Raw genomic sequence first — 21,427 nt, forward strand, 5'->3', positions numbered from 1 at the left:
GATTCTCTTGAATCTTGACTCTGAATTCCGTTGATTCTGGATTCTCTTGATTCTGCATTCTCTTAAATCAAAGTAATTGTAACGGTGGTATTAGAAGCCAACGCAGAAAACAAATCTGGGTTCTCTTGATTCTCTTACTTTTGGATTCGCTCGAGTCATTGTTCTCTTCTTGCAGAATTCTCCTGATTCTGGAACTATTTCATTATGGAGAATATTGATGCTGAATTCTCTTAATTTTTTAAAATTATGTATTCTCTTGATTCTGGATTCCGGATTTTATTAAATCATTAAAAAAAAACTCTAGGTTCTGAATTCTTCAGACTATGGATTCCCTTTAACCTAGATTCCCTTGACTATCGATTCATGATTTTGAACTCTCCAGAGTATGGATTCACATGATTCTATTGATAATTGATTCTAATGATTTCGGAAACATTTGATTCAAGAATCTCGGTTCACTTAATACTGGATTCTTCTAATTGTTTCATTCTCTCAATTCTTCATTTTCTGGATTATACAATTTGCAAATTTTGAATATCACTTGTTGTAGATTGCCGGCCCTCAACTTAGTGTTCTAGATGCACTTTCACAGTTATTATCTGAGAGCTTTATATGCCAACCAACGCATGCATTTTTATATTTTGTGGCAAGCACAATGATACTCTATGCCCAAGGCAGTCGACGACATTTTCAACCCGAAAGATTTCCTCAATCAGACCAGGAATCGAACCCGTCGCCTCCGGCTCTTGACTTTGTTTTCGTTTAAAACTTGATTCTCTTGATTTAAAAATTCTCTTGCTTCTGTACTCACTTTATTCTGAATTCAAATTATTGTCGATTATCATGATTCAAGATTCACTTAATTTGGGATTTTCTTGATTACGGATTTTCTTGATGCTGCATTCTCCTGTTTTTAGATTTTTTTGAATATGGGTTCTTTGATAATGGATTCCAATAACCTCTCAGCAGACATGCAGATGGACTGAGTCACGCAAAAAAAAACACCCTTTTGAAACCTGATTAGGTCAACAACTTCCTTGGATTGTTTCATACTGTTTATTCATTATAAGAAATAGGATTATTTGATTTTGAAATAGAATTAAAACCAGGATCACCTAGAAAGGGGAAATGTCTCTAATGTTGGCCTATGGATCTAGCATTGGGCCCATCGCTAAAAATCTGCTATTTATCAAATTTATCTAGATGAACGCGTTATTGGGACGTTACTTACGGATATTTTTGGTTGCTATTGAAAATTTAGTCGATTGCTGAATTTATGTCTCGATGCTGCCCAAATTAGAGACACTTAGGCTGACATTACCATTGGTTTTTCAGTTATTTGATGTGTTACTGCCGGATTCTTGGGTTACTGCCGGATTCTTTTGTAAATAGATTTTCATGATGGCTTCCCTTAAAAATGGGTTCACTTGAATCTGAATTGTCATGCTTTGGAATTTGATTGATAATGGATTTTGTTTGCTTTTGATTCTCTTAATTCTGAATGCTCTTGTCTTCTTTTCAAAGTTGGCCATTTCTAAATTATCATGATTCCAAATTCATTTGATTCCGATTCTTGATTTTATTGATTCTGCATTCTCTAAATTCTGTTTTCTCATGGTTCTAGTTAAAACTGTTGGATTCTCTTGATTCTGGAAAATTTTGGGCTTGGAATCTCTTGATTCTCTTTCTAATAGGCGAGCGTTTTGTTTGCTTGAAACTTAGTGGTCTAAATTCACTTCTACAGTTCAGAATAAAGAGTTACAATCCAATGCATGAATTTGTATATTGTGTGGCAAGCACAGTGATCTCTTGATTCTGCATTTTCTTAATACTGGATTCTATTGAGCTTCGATTCCAATGATTTTGGATGGTATTAATTATTGTTTCTAGTGATTAATTTCTTCATCTGAAAACTCTTGATCTTTGATTCCTCATTTTGAATTCAATTCGCTTGATTCTGAATTATATCAATTATATATTCTCTATTCGTATGATCGTGGATCTTCTTGATTTTGGAATCGCTTTATTCTGAATTCTTAAGCTTTTGGATTCTCTGGATTATCATATTTCTTGAGCCTTCTCTCATCCTAGACTCTCATGATTCTGGATTTCATTGCATTTTTATTTTATTTTTTGTATTCTGGATTATCTTGATTTTGGATATCCGTTGTTTGGAAGTATCCTGCGAAATCTTTCTCTTCATTCAAAATTTTCTTCTAGAATATTTGTGTATGCCTTATGACGTCCTCACTGAGACTTTACGCTTGCTCTCAAATATTCTTTGAGCTCTTCCACAGTTGTTAATTGAGAGCTTCCTAGGCCTATTTTTACATTAGGACAATCGTACTATATGCTCAGAGAAGTCAAGACTTGTTTCAACCTGACCAGACCGGGAGTAAAACTCAGCCACTTCGAACATGGTTTTGTATTATATCTTCACCGATTGAGCTAAGGGAGAACCCGTTAGAATCTCGATTCTCTTAATTCTAGAATCTTTAGATTCTGGAATCATCAGATTCTGGAATCATGAGATTCCGGAATCATCAGATTCTGGAATTATCAGATTCTGGAATCCTTCGATTCTGGAGTCCTTCGATTCTGGAATCCTTAGATTCTGGAATCATTAGATTCAGGAATCCTTAGATTCTGGAATTCTTAGATTCTGGAATCCTTTGATTCTGGAATCCTTTGATTCAGGAATCCTTCGATTCCGGAATCCTTCGATTTCGGAATCCTTAGATTCTGGAATTATTGATTCTGGAATCATTAGAAAAAGGAATGCTTAGATTCTGGAATCTTTAGATTCTGGAATCTTTAGATTCTGGAATCTTTAGATTCTGGAATCTTTAGATTCTGGAATTCTTAGATGCTGGAATCCTTCGTTTTAGATTCTGAAATCCTTAGATTCTGAAATCCTTAGATTCTGAAATCTTTAGAATCTGGAATCTTTTGATTCTGGAATCCTTTGATTCTGGAATCCTTTGATTCTGGAATCCTTACATTCAGAAATTCTTAGATTCTGGAATCCTCAAATTCAGGAATTCTTAGATTCTGGAAACCTTAGATACTGGAAACCTTAGATTCTGGATTCCTTAGATTCTGGAATCCTTAGATTCTGGAATCCTTAAATTCTTGAAGGCTTTGAATCTGGAATCGTGGATCTGGATTGTGGATTCACATGACTTAGATTTCTCGTTATCAGTATTTTTTTTAGTCTTCGGGAAAATATTATTGCTGCACACCCGAACACAGCCAAAACGAGAAAAAAAGAGATAGCATTATTATACCGTCTCTTTCTACGAAAACGAGGTACAACGGAATCAAACGTTGTGAATAGTCTTGCAATATCACATGAGCTTGCAAAATTAAAAATTTTGCTTCAATATAACACGTGCTTTTGAGATCGTATGAGAGTGGAAAACATAAATTTCTTAAAGATTATGCCATCACTGGTCTTAAGTCTTGATTGTGAATTATTTTGATTCTGAAGTTCCTCCATTCGGGATTCTATTGATTCTGAATTCTGTATAATTTTTCAAATAATGTTTTTCTATATCACCTTGATAAAAATAGATGGATAGAAAACCAAATCGAAAAGGCAATTAATAAGGTTATATATATTAAACTAAATATGATAAAGAAATTAAAAAAAAATAATATTTAACGCGTAAATTTGTTCAAGGATAAGTGGATAAAACTATTTTTTAGATAATCGATTTAATTTTTCGATACTTTTAAGAAAATCAATTTTTCGATGGGTGAGAAACATGTTCGATGAATATCCACGGCATCAATCTAAGAACACCTTTGTTTGTATCTTCAAATTGCTCTTGAAATATTTGAAGACATTCACTGAAATTCTTCTTTGAGGTTTTAAAATTTATCTGAGGACTCTTTGAAATTCGTTTTGTAATTCCTTCCCACTGTTAACCGTTTTTCTTAGGAATCCCTTTCGTCAATATCGTTGCATTTTCTTCAGAAATTATTTGGAATACTCTCAAAAAATTCTTGAAACTCTCTTCTTAATACTACCCACATAATAAGATTAACTTTATTTTTTTCTTGGTGTTACCCATGTAGCTTTCCTTTGAAGTCCTTGGAAATTCTGCTCAGAATTCCATCAAAAATCATCTGAGTTTTCTGTCAAAATTATTCTCAGAATGCACTTGAGAAAATCCAAAAAACCAAATTCTAGAAGTATTCCTCCAAACTCCTCAAACATGCTTTGGATTTCTCTTCTAAAAACGCTGTGTAATTTTAGTGTGAGATCATATATTTGTATTTTTCTTGGGTCTCGAGTATTCTGATTTAAGTGATGGTCCTTGAAGGGATGTTTTCTTTTTATTATCCTTGATTTCTTTCCGTCGATCTTGTTTTCCGTGCTGAGCACCAATGCTACTGACGCCAGGGAGGCAGCTCCCACACCTGGACCCAACCTATCGACCCATCAACGCATGGACCGGTTACCAACGGCATTATCAGAGATTTTATGCCTCAGAAAATCTCGACGGCGCGATGGGGATTGAAAACAGGCCTTTTGGAAAATGTCTCTCAGTCTTTCAGTTTCTACGATTTGGCCCAAAAAAACATTCAGCAGGTGAATTCCAAAATTCAAGCGATGTAATTTGGATGGAAGTTGAAAAAGAACGATGCAACAGAACTAGACAAACGCACACTTATTTACCTTACTCATCAATGGATGGAGTATTATCATAAAATTGTGTCCACCACCTTTTTCTGGATCCCTGGACACGTTTGCATTCGCGGAAATGAGAATGCAGACCATCTAGTGGCCTCCACCCAGGAGATAACTGCGGGGGATCTGAAAAAAACAGGTTACAACACTATTCAGGACCTATTTATTAGACAAATTAAGGGTGACGCTCGTAAGTGGGAAGATGCTTCGGATCACCGAATACAGATGTTCATGTCAAGGCTCAGAACGGGCAATTTTGTGAAATCTGTTGAACGTCTTACTCGGTGGAACACATTATATGCTACTGTCCACAATATGAGGGTCCCCGTGAATGCTATAATATTTCAGGCAGTATCAGAGATTTACTCAACGACGACCCGGTCAGGACTGTGGCACTAGACTGATGCAAAATTTGAAATTTTCTCTCCACAGTGTTCAAACGGTTTCAAATCGGGTCCTGATTAGCCTCAGAAAGTTTAAACTCATTTGATAAGAGACCAGCTTGGCACAAACCATTTGAAGTTTATATGGAAATTACCATGAGAAAAAAAATTGTTTTGTTCATTGTCTTCTAGGCTTTTTAACGAATTCAATTGCTATTCTTATGGTAATTTTTATCAGCTACAACTTTGCAAAACAATCGTTTTTCAGCCAAACTTTAAATTAAATAGTTATTAATTGTTTAAGAGATTGATAATCTTATGGCAAGATTAAGCAACTGTATTGTGGGCAACACTGTATTCTGCAGTGTGACATAGTAGCCATGATTTTTTCCTCTATTCTATGCGCCATAAACACCAATGTTGCCTGCTGAACAGTTGATTGAGCATAATCATAAGACATCAGTGACTTGAATTATTAATAATTTTTGTTCCTTACATTTGATCGAAAAGTGGTCTTGAACAAAATTGTAGCTGAGAAAATTTTCAACAAGTTCATCTATCATTTTCTAAATTAGAGTGAAGTGGTGAATTTTGAGATATGTATGAACCGAAATTATGGTTTCTTCATAGCAATTCCCATATAAACTTCAAATGGTTTGTGCCAAGTCAGTTTCTCACTTAATAAGTTCAATCAGGGCCCAATTTGGAACCGTTTGAGCACTGTGGAGCGGAAATTTAAAATTTTGCATCAGTCTACTGCGGCACAGATGTGCATCCTTCGAGAGGCCGTCCTATTTAACCAAATCTAATCTCCACACCTTAAAGCCTGACCACCATAACGCCAATGGATTCACTCACCAAAATGAATTACGATCTGCGAACCTACGCTGCTTAACCACAACGAAACAGGACCTTCCACATAACATCAAAATTATTCCCGCTACGCCCACAAGAACTCAGTTGTAAAAGAACCCACTTGTTTTCGGAGATCCCCTTCTGGGATCTCCTACATCAAACTCTGTAATTTGAAAAGTTCCCTTATGCAACTCCCAGCCTTTTTAACGAGGAAAACCATTTGCAAGATAACCATCCTCCAGTTGAACCTTAAAAACAAGTGAAAAACGAGCCTAATTCTGCCAAGAAGAGCCTTATTCGATTTGAAACCTACAACTTAATATAGCACTGCCCTTTCACAAGAAAATCTGATGACAGACAAACAGACGTAACTCTTTGAATAAATTTTCCTTGAAATATCGTCATAGGACGGCATCTCGTGAGCTATTTGCGGGAAAAAATTCTTGCTTGCCAAGTCTCAAACAATGTTGCACACAAGTTCGATAAAATGTATAGAAACGTCCAAGTTATTCGATGTCAGCGCTGTGGTGAGGGATTTGCGAAACTAATAATATTTAAATTGAATGTCTGTGCTCCGATTGCAGTCTGCCCGATATGGTCCATAATATTGATAGAAACGCTTCCTACGCATTTCGCATTTGAACAACTCAAGATTTCTTGAAGTTCACCTGACTCTCCCTTACTCTCCCTTACTTTGGTCGGATGCCATTTAGACAAATGCTGTTTGTCCGAAAATAAAAGAAATTATCATCGTCCAATCATATTTATGTATGCAAAGATAATTAGAACGAAAGCATCGAACAGGCCTCAGATAGCCTAGTCAGGAAAGGCACGGTATTACCAAGCCGGTGGCGACGGTTCGATTTCCGCTCCGGTCGAGGAAATGTTTCCGGTTGGAAATTTTCTCGACTTCCACGACTTGGCATACAAAGTTCTCGATTTATTATGGAAGTACAAAAAGCCGAGGAAGTGTTAAAAGCCTAGAAGATGAAGAACCATAACAAGGCACTTGTGTCCAATTTAAGAGAATGTTTTATTACTTAAAGAAGAAAAATCGGAAAATATCGGCAGCTTTGAAAAAGGAAACACTTCTACGATGGAGTTCGAAAAACAAATCCACAGCCTTGGAAAATGGTCGATTTGAAGCTTCTTGTTGATTTGCTTCATTGCCTTGATGAGGCACCCCCGACCGACGCGAGTTTTAAAAGGACTGCAAAATTTAGCGTGAGCCTTACGGAATCTACATTCTATATTGAAATTGTCCAGGAATTATCTCATTCTGATATAGAATATCCAGGCTTACTTTGAATAGCTACATCAATAACTGTCTGCATGTTTTTTGCTGCTGATGAAACTCACTAATAGGTACTCTACTAACAAGGGTACAGATGATTGCTACGATCCTTAACGAGACAATTAGACTACAAGTACCAGCATGATTGGATTAGGGTGTCCAATCCTATTAACGAGGTGTGTATCGTTCTGCTCAACAATGATATCATTAGTTCAATAAATATTTCAGGGATCACATCGTCCTTTGTGCCCTAGGAAACATCATTATCATCGATTGTCGATTGGATCTCCTTTCACCCCCTCACCCCCCCAGCAGCAAATAGCAAATAATGTTTACCTGTTACATGCAGACGCCACTCGTCATTCGATCGTTGTTTGACTTACCTGGAATGAGAAAAAAATTCATCACATTAAATTCTTCAGTCGAAATTCAATTACAACTTCTTGAGTTCCCAGCTTCGTCCACTGTTTCCTGGTAATCCTTCCATCGTTGTGTTCCATTCTCATCAATACTAACTTCTTGAAACGATGATTCCATTAAGCCATCTTGCTTCCAACGGAAGTCGCCAGAAAGCCAAATTCCGAAAAAAAGAAATTCATGTCTCATCAAATGTTCCCGTTTTCCCGAGCTATGCCGCACTACGCAACCAATCAATCATGATTGAAAGTAACTTTAGAACCACGGAGAGTGCGTCCTGTGTGTATACGCGACACGGGCGGGTGGCGGCTGAAACTGGAACAACCACCCCGAGAATACTGCAGTAACAATCCGAAAATAATAACACCAACAAAACAACGCCGAAGAAGCCGATGACGACGTGGTGGTATTGTGTTTCCCAACAGAGCAAATCCACGCCAAATAAGAAAAAATATGAATTTCAGAATTTAGTTCTCTGAATTCCATGGAACTTCGCACGTTCGCTAGGGGCCATGATCCAAGTTTGTATTGGAATTTAGCCATTTTGACTCACATCTAATTTTTCCATATTGCGTATTCGATATTGTTCAATAAATAACACGAAAATTAAATCTTTTGACGTCCAAGACAAAGTTGTAGGAAACTAGATTGCGTCGTTAAAAAATACCTGCTGAAAAATATCTGAACATTTTGCCAAAAAATTAAAAACAAAAACTGTTAAAAACTTCAATCTTAAACAAAGTGTTATAAAATTTATGCTTATTGGAAACCATGTAAAAAGTACCAACTTTTTTTTTAATATCGGACACAATATACACTTTAAAATTGACCAAAATCGTTCTACATCAATTTCAGTATAATTTATCAACTTTTTTATCACACTATATTCACAAAATTTGAACATGAAAAACGATTTTCAGGACTAAAAAAATATTATGCATTAAAATCAATAAAAATTCAGAGTTGGTTGGAAATGCTGTCTAATATGATGCTTCAGTGTGATAATTTATTAACTAGAAAAAGGTCTGAAGAGGGTAGGTTGATAGTTTCGCTAGAGTGCGGCAGTATGAAAATGGAAAAGAAATTGAAAATGAGACCTTTCTCTAGCTAATAAATTATCACGCTAAAGCGTCATGCATTCCTAACCAACTCTGAAAATCAGTTGATGTTTTACTATGTTGGTCAATTTAAAGAGCCCAGTGTGACCAACATCAGAAAAGTTCGTATTTTTAAGAAAGCATAAGTTTAAAAATATATATATTTTTTTATGTTGAAGTTTAACCACTTTATTTTTTTTTAACTTTTGAACAATACCCGAATATTTCTTTTAGTGTGTCTTTATTCAACCAGTCCCCAACAACTTTGCCTCATATGCCATTTCAATTAGCCGTTTTCTTGTTTCGATTTATTAAAAAATATCAAACACGCCATTTTGGAAAATAAGGCGAGAGTCAAAATGGCCGAATTCCAGTAAAAACTTGTTTCATGGGCCCCTAGTGACCGATGTTGGGAAGTATCATGGAATTCGGTTAGGGTAAAATCGTTTCGTCAGTTGGCGTGGATTTGCTCAATAACGATTTTCTAGAAATTAAGCTGTACGGGGCTTGATGGCGCTCGGGGAAATACGCGCAAAAAGCATTCAACAGTCGAACGGGAGCAGAAGCAGGCTCAGTCAAGCGTGCCTTTTGGGTGATATTCAGTTTTCATCCGATGATCCAGTATCCGCTGTCGGCACCGACGGACGGTTGATGATGTTTTTTTGTATTTGTTTCGAGAGGCAATCTAATAGACCGCGGGATATTTTTATCGTTTGGCTGTAATTGCTTTAGGGACCACCGGGCGGGGGATATTTCGAAGTGTAGAAGGCGTGCGCAAGACAGGATGCAATTTGCGGAGTCAGGTTGATTATGGAGTGTTATTAGAATGAAGGGTCTCAGTTAAGGCACGGTATTATCAAGCTGGTGGTTTCGCTCCAATCTGCAACATTGAATAGTATGGTTCAAAGTAGCTTAAAAACGCATTTTCATGGTACATTGATATGATATAACTATCCTATTACTCGGTATGATCGAGTTTCACATTTTTCATTTGGTATTTTCGAAAAAATACCGAATTTTAAATAACAAACAACTAGAAATTTCTCCATATGAATGAGTAAAAGTGACTCACTCGCTGAGTATGATTCGTTTTCTGAGTAACTTGCCATCTCAAATATATAAAAGAAGTATTAGTTGAAAGCCACTCATCTATCATAGCTCTGCAACATAAAGATTTATGATGTCAGGTGCATTTCGATTTCTAAAGTTGTTGTGCAATGTACACTACACCCTTAGAAAAATTCATGTAAATTTAGGTGCTCTGAGAGTGACATATACGAGCGTCAATTTTGACATAACTTTGAGTCATAACAAACGCAAAATATAGTTCAATCAAACGTACTTTTTGTCGAGCAACGAACTTTTCAGTCTCGTAGCACTTAATATTACATGACATGTTTGTTTACATTTAATATTTTATAGTGTTCACTCGGCTGTCGATAAAAGCAGGCCACTCTCGATGTGTGCCACGCGATCGCCTGTTTTCTCGGCAACAACCATTGCGTGTGGTCCTCCTCGTTGTTCTTCATCAGCAGTTCTTTCGGTCGATGCGTCGTTGACTTTGGAAAGCAACCGTATTGTGATGAGTGTGTGAGTGTTGGCCACGTTTTGCGTCCATTGCAGCAATGGAAGCGCTCTGCCCTCCGATAGCGTAACTGCCATACAGCCACTAAAAGCGGCTCCAGTTATGATGGGGAAGACAAAGTGTTTATTGTGTTGTACCTTTTGACTATAGTTTTAAGATGTATTGAATAGTGACCAAGAATCCTTGGCTCTGTAAAGTTAATTCGGTTGAGCCTTTTCAAATAAATTAATGGACAAAAAAAAAATTATGTCAAAGATTAGTTATTTCTAAGCGTGTCAGTTATTTCTAAGTGTGTAAATATTTAAATATAATGTCAGATGCACTTTGATTTCAAAAGATGTTTTCCAATTGCCATGTAAAGGCTGTTCGCGATGAAATCCGGACACCCAAGAATTGGAATACCAAGAATGAACACAATATTTGTTAGTGATGGTAATTTTTATTTCACTTATTAGTACATCAACATAAAAAATAAATCGATTTTATACTCAAGCTGAATTAGCGAACTTTTGACTTCACACCAGCCATCAATGTTTGGGCCGACCATTTATTACTTTATTTGCTCATTTATTCCACTCTTTTCAAAAATCTTCTATATTTTAAGCTTGTTGTTTAGCGGTGCCGGTGGTGTAGTGGTAAGCGTGATTACCTCTCACCCCAACAGGCCTGGGTTCAATCCCAGTCGGCGCCGCCGGGATGTTCTGAGGCATAACGTCTCTGATCACGCCTTCCTTCGGATGGGAAGTAAAGCCGTTGGTCCCCGGTTCATGAGTTGATGGATCGATAGGTAGGGTCCAGGTGTGGGAGCTGCCTTCCTGGCACGTCGGTAGCATTGGTGCTCAGCACGGAAAACAAGATCGACGGAAAATAAACCAAAGAAAAAAAAGCTTGTTGTTTAGATTTGGACAGTTCATGTTTTAGCAGAGCCCAATATTTTTCGATGGGACGCTGCTCAGGGCAGTTGGGAGGATTGGCCTCTTTTAGTACATAATGTACGTCATTTTCTTCATACCAAGATAAAACATCTGGCCAAAACAGCGTTGACGAACCGTGAGACTACAGAAATAGCAACAGACGCTTCTTTAAACACTCTTCGCGATATATTTCCTTGTTAACAGTTCCGGTTGTAACAAAACTTCGACTTTTTCCACCACAGCTGCAAATTATATTATATTTTGCTTGTCGTTGCGATTAGGCACAGTTTTTGCTTTGTAAGTCTTCAATCCCTGTCTATGCTTTGATGTATGAACGAATGTGGATGACATTCCAATTTTTCGAGCGACGGTACGAACAGATAGGTTTAGACTTGTTTCAAATATACGCTTTACCTTTACATCCATTTTGTAGTTCCTCAAACCAGATTTTCCTTCAGATTTTGGCTTCCTTCCTTGGCTTGATAAAATACCGGTGTATAAAAAAAACACCCCAAATTCCTGGAAGGGTACCCAGATGAAGGGTTAGTTACGTGCTTTGGACACAACTCTTTTTTAACGTAGGATTACGTCTTTCGGCAACATATTGGGGGTGCAATTTCAAAAAACCAAAATCGATCGCGTTATGAAAAGTTATCAGGTTTTGACCACTTATAACTCTGTCAATAGTGGATGGATTTTAATTCTTAACAAGCCAATCGATTGGAAACTTTTCTACAAAACTGAACACTGTATCCATTTTCAATAGGTCACTATTGAATATTACACAAATGCCCAACTGTTGCAATGATGATCAAAAATTATCACCGATTGCCTGCAAAAAGCGCTTTCCCTAACACAGATCGAAATCGAATTCCATCCGGTCTCAATCCGGTAATTCAAACACCACCAATATTGGACTTTTTTCAAAAATCTTGTCGGTGCTAACTTCAAGTCTGGTTTTTCCGTCATACCTTATGCGTGACAATGTTTGCATCATCGTACAAATAAGGTTCCCGTTTCACCTGTGCATACATGCCTTGGTTTTCTTTGCATGCACGTAGCCTATAGCTCATACAGTAGTAGGCTGTGTATAAAAGAAAATGATTTATTTAGTTTGACAGTTGCACCATGACGAAGTGGCAGCGTATTCATGATTTGTCCCACGCGCAAATGTCGCAAAAAGACATTTAAATCGCCGTGGGAGTGTCCCGGTGGACCGTCAAAAGGGTTTTAGACCGAGAAAAGAAAAGACAACTATCCGCGAAGGTGGTCACAGGTCGTCCGAGGTCAGCTCGGGTTCCGAGGGTTATCGCTGCTATCAAAAGGATTATTCGGGTGAATCCAGTGCGTTCAATAAGGAAAATGGCAAAGGAACACGGGATCAGTGACTTTACGGCACGGAAGATCGTAAAGGAAGATTGCGGGGTGAAGTCGAGGGCACGGAAAAAAACTCACATGATTACCAACCGCATCCGGGAGCTACGAGTCGAACGATGCAAGAAAATCTTGAACTTCCTTAACCCTCCATTACTCGCGCTGTTGTACTTTGTACAACACACATGAGTTTTCCATTGTCATTTTGTTGCTGAGTTACGAATCGATCTGAAATCAACGAATATTCCTCAAAAAACTTGTTTTGATCTAAACAAGCTAAACTTTGATTACAGTAAACACCTAATAAATGCGGATAATAGGGAAAATGTAAATGGAAACCGCGTAAACTGTGGTCATACTACGTAGGATTTGACTTCATTGATAACAACATTGAATACATCGAGATTCTGACCAGATAGAAAGTTACTGTCTCCGACAACGTTGTTCAGAAGCTCATAGCCTTGTCGCTGGTGGACAGTAGTTCAGAATTTTCTCACTACGTAGCGCTAGTATACATGTGAAATTATCGCATGTATACTATATCTCGGGATCCTGACGAGATAGAAAGTAACTGTCTTTCACAAAGTTTTTCAGGTGATCAAAGCCTATTGCTTGGTGCTCAAAAGTTCAGAATTTGCTCACTAAGCGACGCTAGTATACACGTGAAATTCTCATATAAAATATTTCGAGTTCCCAACCAGATAGAAAGGTACTGTATTCGGTATAGTTGTTCAAGAGGTCAAGACTTTTTTGCAGGTGGACAGTAGTTCAGAATTTTCTCACTTTGCGGCGCTGCTATAGATGTGAAACTCTTGCATATAAAATATTTCTAGATTCTGACCAGATAGAAAGTATTCGGCAAAGTTTTTCAGGAAGTCAATAGCTCGAGATCTTGATCAGCTAGAAAGTTGCTGTCCTGGGCAAAGTTGTTCAGGGGGTCAAGACTTTTTGGCTGGTAAACAGTAGTTAAGAATTTTCTCACCACGTGGCGTTAGTAAAGATGTACACTTCTCGCATATGCTATATCTCGAGATCCTGATCAGATAGAAAGTTACTGTCTACGACAAAGTTGTTCAAGAGGTCAAGGTCTTTTGGGTGGTGGACAGTAGTTCCGAATTTTCTCACTTCATGGTGCTAGTATACATGTAAAATTCTCACATATAAAATATCTCACGTTCTTGACCAGATAGAAAATTACTGTCGTTGGCAAAGTTGTTCAGGATATCACAATTTTTTTGCTCGTGGACAGTTGTTCAAGTGAACTCAGTGTGCTAGTGAAATGTGAAATTCTCATCTGTGATATATCTCGAGATCCTGACCAGATAGAAAGTTACTGTCTTGAACAAAGTTGTTCAGGAGGTTGAAGCCTAGAGTTTGTGAGAAAATTCTCGAAACAAATCACATGCGAGAATTTCACGTGTATTCTAGCGCTACGTAGTGAGAAAATTTTGAACTACTGTCCACTAGCGAAATCTATCTGATGTGAATCTCGAGATATTTTATATGCGAGAATTTCGCGTGCATACTAACGCCACGTAGTGTGAAAATTCTGAACTATTATGCACCAATCAATAGGCATTGACCTCATGAACAACTTTTTAGAAGACAGTAATTTTCTACCTGTTCAGAATCTCGAGCTCAGCATACGCGAGTATTGTACACGTTTACTAGCGCCATATGGTAAGAAAATTCTAGGCTATTGTTCACCAGCCAAAAAGTCTTGACCCCCTGAACAAGTTTGCTGAAAACAATAACTTTCAATCTGCTCAGGATCTCGAGCTATTGTATATGCAAAAATTGCACGTATATACTAGTGCCACGTCACGTAGTGTGAATTTTCTGAACTACTCCACCAACGAAAAGATCTTGACTTCCTGAAAAACTTTGCCGAAGACAATAACTTTTTATATGGTAAGGATCGAAAGATATTTTATATATGCGAGAATTTTACATGTATACTAGCGCCGCGAAGGGAGAAAACTTCGAACTACTGTCCACCAACGAAAAAGCCTTGACCTTCTGAACAACTTTGTCGACGACAGTAACATTCTATCTGGTCATGACGTCGAGATATATAACATGCGATAATTTCACATGTATTCTAGCGCTACGTAGTGAGAAAATTCTAAACTACTCTCCAACAGCGAAAAGATTATGATCTCTAGAACAACTTTGCCCAAAACAGTAACTTTCTATCTGGTCAGGATCTCGAGATGTTCCATGTTGTAACCAATTCAGTCAAATCTCACGTAGTACGGACACCGTTTACGCGGCTTCCATTCACATTTTCTCTATTATCCGCATTTTTTGGGGGTTAACTGTGATAAAAGTCAAGCTTGTTTAGTTAAAAACAAGTTTTTAATGAATATCCGTTGGTTTCATCTCGATTGGTAGCTCGGCTGCAAAATGGCAATGGAAAACTCACACTGTTGTACAAAGTACAACGCGCGAGTACTCGTGTTACAAAAGTTGGCGCGAGTAACGGAGGGTTAAGCGAAAAAATCCGGTAATCCTGTTCACCGACGAGAGCATGTTTATCGTCGATCCCGTATCAAATTCCAGAACCGACCGGTATATTAGTTCTCTTCCGGTAAAAGACGTGGCCGACGAGCACAAGAACGTGTATCGGACAAGCATCCTGCTAGCGTTATGGTGTTTTGATTGGTGGCTTCCGATGGCAAAAAATGGACCCGGTGTTCATTCCAGAAGGCGGCAAGGTCAACACGGAGGTCTAAATCGGGGTTTTAAGTAAGTATGTTCTTCCGTGGATCAAAGAACAGTACGGTCCGAAGCCAAATGTTGTATTTCAACAAGATGGGGCTCCGTGCTACACCTCGAACCGCACTCCGAAGTGGTTGCAGGAACATCTTCCGTTCTGGGCGAAGGATATGTGGCCGCTATCCAGCCTCGATCTTAATCCGCTGGATAACTCAATATAGCGCGTCGTGAAGGCTAAGACCTGTTCTAAACGCCACCCGAGTACAGCAAGCCTCAGAAAAACATTGACCCGTACCTGGAGTGAAATGGATCCAGACTACATTATTAGAACCTGCCGTGCATTCCGGAAGCGTGTGGATGCCGTAGTTGCAGCAAGTGGAAACTCGATCGATGATTAACATAGTTTAAGACTCTGAGAAACATCCCCTCTTTGAATAAATAAAAAACTCGAAAAACGAAATTTTTGAGAATTTTGTTTAATTTTGACATTGCTCAATGGTGCAAACCTTATCACGCATACGGTACACCTTTTTTATTTATAACACCCTTAGCTACCGAATGGAGGGAGACAATTAAGGTTTTATTGCTAAGTGTTATTTTGGAGCATCCTAATCGAGCATACGTTTAAGCAAAAAAAACCTAAATGTTAGAGAATTTAAATTTTAACCCTTGACATATTTTAAACCAGACAAATTATGAAACAAGAGGTCCCGAACTATAATCCTTCCAAATAACATTTCAGGTGGATTCACTTTTTAAAAAAATCACGTTTAAACAATGTGCGTGCCATTTGCCTTCATCAGTATTTGAACCTACTCCTGGAGGGGAAGCTTTCACATCATTCTCCGAGCTGGCTTAGATTACATTTAGGGATAAATCACTTGCATTGAATCGAAAAAAACCGGCACCGATTGCTGCCATTCGCGAACATATTTCATTCTTACAACTAATTTTCAAATCACAGCTGTTTCCACTTTCACCACGAATCCCCCCATCCTAATTCGTACGGAGTAAACGGCACGGTGTTTAACAGCACCACTTCGTACCAAGGGAAAAGGAGTTTTAATTGAATTTGTACAGGTCACCCTCCTCGGCTTGGGTCGTCCATTCTCTTCGAGCGCGCAGTATTTGTTCGTCGAAAACCTTTTCCAATTATCGAACAGCTGGTGCTGCTTTTGGAGAGTTGCGTACCGACGAAGCGTGGGCAAATTTCCTTGAATCTCATTCAACGAAAACAAACAGGACTTGGTTCACGCCCACCACCATCATCGGGTACAATCAAAGTTACAGTAGAGTAATTTCACTGCTTTGGAAAACAACCGGCTGCTGTACTTATCAAACAAACGAAACTTTGCGACTAATCGTAGAATTTCGGCTACCGATCATGGATGGTTTGTACGGATTATATTTACACAGCCTAATATAGATTACTGTGCGGGAGCTTGATTCATCCGCTCGAGGCTGGCTGGCATCATAACAACTTTATTTGAAATGCCCTGTTTGTCTTGAGCCCTCTTTCGACGTGCTTGTTCGATTCTTATGCATGCTTCATACATATATGTAATATGTGATGTTTTCGTTTGTTTCATGTCAGATTTGAGGTATGTCCAGCATGGAAATGGTTTTGCTGGAAAAAATAGAACTTGGGCTTACTTTCAAACTCAATTGTGTGTTTTTTTTTTTGCATTTCAAGGATACAATCAAAATGATTGTCGCCAATAATGTCCAACAGACGAATCCGATAAAATAACATTGATATCATTCTCCGTCCGACACAATCGATTTCTCCCAAACGATAATAGCCATGATCAATTTCCTCCTCGCTCCACCATCATCCATCTTCGTCTCCGCAGATTGGCTAGCAGCAAACATTCCTCGAAGGCATAAATAGATCCCGTGCATGTGCTGACCGGATCAAATGCTCCGCTGGTCACCGAAATGCCTCGATATGCCAAAATCGAAATGCCTCGGGTCTCAATTCAGCCCAGAGGCAGCAGTCGGGCAAGATCAAACAAATCCATTCAATCCGTGGCAAATGAAAAGTGAAAATTTCTAGCTCATTTCATTTCTGCTGCTTTGGTGTGTCTGCAGAATGATTGGAATGTTCGGATTTACCCGAGCCTTTACGGCCTTCCGTTCATACGCCGCACCGGTTGGGCACTGGTCGGATGCCCTCGAGCTCCTAACTAGTGTATTTGGACGGAACGTGGGGAAAAGCAAACTTCCGAGCAAAACCATTGAGAGCCTGTCAATTCGAATCAGGGTTAATCAATCACACTAATACACCTCCAACAACTCATATACATACGAGCTAATGATGTGCTCTGTGTGCTTGGTCTATCTGTGTGCCGTTGTCATAAATAATTCAAGTTTCTCAGTAAAAGTTTCTCCTAATTCATTCTCATAGGCCCATGAGGGTGGCGCTGATGGGAGTTGAGATTTCTGCTTTTGATAGCTCACATGTCGAAACTCCGACCACGGCAATAATTTCCTCCCATCTTCGCCGAATAAAGATCACCGTGTATGTGTGTTCGCTAATATCATGAGCTGGCAGAAATTCACCGTTCACTCGATAATAACCTCACTCTTCCCACCGACTAAACTAGTCTATTTAGGTATGTTGTAGGAGTTGTGCGCTTCCGTTTTACTTTTGTTTGGTTCAAGTTCTCGGAAACGGTGCGGCGAAGAGTTTTCGGCTGATGGCCTTGAGCAGCAGAGCAGCCGACGGACGGAAAGTCGCAAAATCAGTATGGCAGAAGACGACTTTCAGCCTTCCTGCTGAGGTTTTCATCTTTTGCACTTGGACCTCCAGCTGTGAGTTGCGGAAGCTGCGAATCTGCTGCTGGTGGTGGCCAGATTTTAAAGACGATAACGGAGCATAGTTTACGATATGTTCATATTATGGGCTGGGGTAAGGAAAATTTTGGTTTTCCGTTAATTTCCGGTTCGGTTGTGGATGTTAAATGGATACTTTCGTTTTTTTTTTCAACTCGGTTCTAGCGGGTTTGGAGAAGGAAGTAAACTGTTCACTTCATTTCCATTTTTATGAGATTTCTCTTCAGAGTGCTGGAAGCGGAGAGTGTCTATAAGCAAGCAGTTTTCAATGGAACTCTGCGCTCAATACGGCTCTGAACGTATAATCCTTCATGATTTATAAGTGGACGTATAAGTGGAATTTCAATTTCCACTGTCCGTCGCATTCGTCGGAGATGTTGTTCTATCTTGATTGCATTTTGTGAATCATGAGAGCTTTAAATTTAATCTTATCATCCGTTTCTTCTGGGGGGAACGTGGTGTTCACTTGCCCTGTGCAATTATTTGTCTAGGATTCAGCAAATTTTAGTCTTGAATATTCAAATCCTTGGGTAAGCTTGGTTTGCTAGTTGCCTGCTCTAATTAAAGAGAGTTTAATTCCATTAGCTTGCTCGAATAATCAATAAATTTAATTTTGAATACTCTAGTGGAAATTAATATAAGGACGCTTTAAAACCATGGCTCCTCCCAAATCTAAGAATCGGAGGAATTTTGTATAATTTGTGTTTCGAAGCTACATAATCATGCTACAATAAAGACCTAAGAAAGCACCAATTGCATTATGTACGTAGGAGATATTAAGGAAAATTTGATTTTCTCCTCCGGAAATAAATAAAAGGACGCCATACAAAAATGTATGGGAAATTAAAGTTTTGCGAAACATTATTTAGCATGCCAACTATTATTGTGACACCAAAAGCACTAGTTCAAATAATCATTAAACTTCATTTCTGAAAAGTTTTAAGCAGATCCAATCGCTTGAAGCTAGATCAAGATCGCTAGATCTTATTTTTTCCTTCTACGCATCTCCTAATTTAAGTTTTTTTTTTAATTCTTTATTTAAGAGATTTTTAGCCTTAGGCTAGTTCATCTCTAACCCTAATTTAAGTGATCATCGCTGATCATTTAATGATTCTGGGGCATCCAGCAAATGCGGCCAAAATGGAAGAAATGCGGTGATTCCGTGTCCGTTTCCAATGTGCGGGCGCTGATGGGCTCCATCAAGAGGAAGGTTTGAGATTTCGTTCGAACTGGAGAAACGTAACCATCTCATGTTGAAGCTTTTAATTGAAGAACAAATTACAGGTCTTTCTGTGCGTAGTAATTTACTTTCAGTCAGCCTTTAATTGAGTGAAATGAATTATGTCGATAAAGATAGTCTACATCGGTTGATGAAATAAATAAATAAATAAATAAATTTCAAAGATAGAAAGTAGGTTGCTGACTACACTCGAACCACGAACGGTGCGATTATCGGAGCTGTACTTTCTCCACTGTTCTCTCCATGCTTCGGAATTTGGATAGGCTAAAAGTGAATAGGAAGCGCTCATAGTACGATTACTTGATTTCGCAATGCTTTTTCTGCTGAACGGGAATTGGATTCAATCGTGGCAAGTGTTTGAGTAGTTCCACAATGTTATAAATAAAATGCTTGCTTGTATAGTCAAAAGCGTAGACAGAACACGAAAAATAAAAGATAAAAAAAATCATTACTCGTTCTGAAAGGTCAACTAATATCATTCGCAGTGGTGTTTGCTGCGGAGGATGATAGAAAATGTAACATTCAATGTAATAAATTTTTGATTTGCGTGTAGCAGAAAATCGTTCAATCAATCGATCACTGAAAACAACATACTATTTGATCAACAACTAATAGAAAACTGAAATTCCTCTTTATATTGAACTAGACACTGAAGAAGTTTGCAAGTAGTAAACGAAATACGTATCTGTTTTAGGTTAAATTGGTATTGAAAGTAAAGAGTGAATTAGTGAGGGGGAAAGTGAAAGTGATACAAAAGTAGTAGAATTTAAAGGAAAAATAGACGAAAAAGGTAAACAATTATTCTACTAAAACGCTCATCAATCAATTCAGAGTGAATTATAGTTCAATTTTTTCAGCTAGTTTTTTCCATGTTACACGAAGTAGATATTTTATGTGTGTTAGAGAAAGCCTTTATTAGAAACAAATTTAAATGGATCTCAGTTTTCAAATACTACAAGGTTTCCCTTTAGTCAAGGTACGCAGCATGTAAAGAAATGAGGCCGCATAGTTCTTCGTTTATCAATTTACAACCAATCAGTTTTAGACCAAATGGCATTGGTCCAAACGACATTCTGCCAAAAGGTATTCAGTCAACCGTCATTCAGCCAAATGGCATTCGGCCAAATAATCCGGAATCCTTTGTTCTTTAAAGCTTGACTGCAAAATTCCAACTAACTAACTAACTGTTGGATCGACATAATTCAACTTGTTTTAAGTGACTAAGTTGGATACAATACTAGGAGCTTAAAAATAAAATCTTAAAGTCGCGATTCACAAAACTATATCAACTGGATGTATCGATGGACTTTTTATGTTGCTAATAATTGTCACAGGAACACCGTGTTTCATCAATATTTACCATTTGTTGCACAGTTTCATATTTTTGATAGTGGCCTCTACACCATACTTATATGACCAATACTTTTGCCGTAGGACTACGTCTTTCGAGAAGGATGCCATTTCAGGGAAATGCAACGAAAATTGGCTAGACTTTAAATGCTTTTTGGTGATTTGTGTGTCGCTCGAGTCACCAGTGTAATAAGATTTGGGTGTTATGTCACAAATTATAATTGTTAAATATTTAAAAAGTTAACTCTTCGATTATTTTGGTGTCACAATGACCAATTTCCCATACATTTTTGTATGACGTCCTTATGTTTATTTCTGAAGTAGAAAATCATATTCCGTTTATTTTTATTACGTACATGATGCAATGGGTTCTATCATGGGCTCATATTTTTCCCTTGATTTGTTTTCCGTCGATCTTGTTTTCCGTGCTGCTACCAACGCCAGGGAGGCAGCTCCCACACCTGGACCCAACCAATTGACCCATCAACTCAAGAACCGGGGACCAACGGTTTTACTTCCCTTCCGAAGGAAGGCGTTGTCAGAGATGTTATGCCTCAGAACATCCCGGCGGCGCCGACTGCGATTGAACCCAGGCCTGCTGGGGTGAGAGTTAATCACGCGTACCACTACACCACCGGCACCGTTATATTAATGTGGCTTCCAAACGCA

At 38.3% G+C, this 21,427-nt stretch overlaps 1 protein-coding gene across 5 annotated transcripts in view; it reads right to left on the minus strand.

The window, feature by feature from the left end:
• LOC135710239 (neural-cadherin-like) overlaps positions 1-21,427 on the minus strand; it is a 1,396,020-nt gene that overhangs the window by 618,939 nt on the left and 755,654 nt on the right. The gene's annotated exons all lie outside the window — the stretch shown is intronic.

This window comes from Ochlerotatus camptorhynchus, unplaced genomic scaffold (genome assembly GCF_037179485.1).
Source record: "Ochlerotatus camptorhynchus isolate MF236.1 unplaced genomic scaffold, CSIRO-AGI_Acam_v1.1 ptg000372l, whole genome shotgun sequence".
Taxonomy (NCBI): domain Eukaryota; kingdom Metazoa; phylum Arthropoda; class Insecta; order Diptera; family Culicidae; genus Ochlerotatus; species Ochlerotatus camptorhynchus.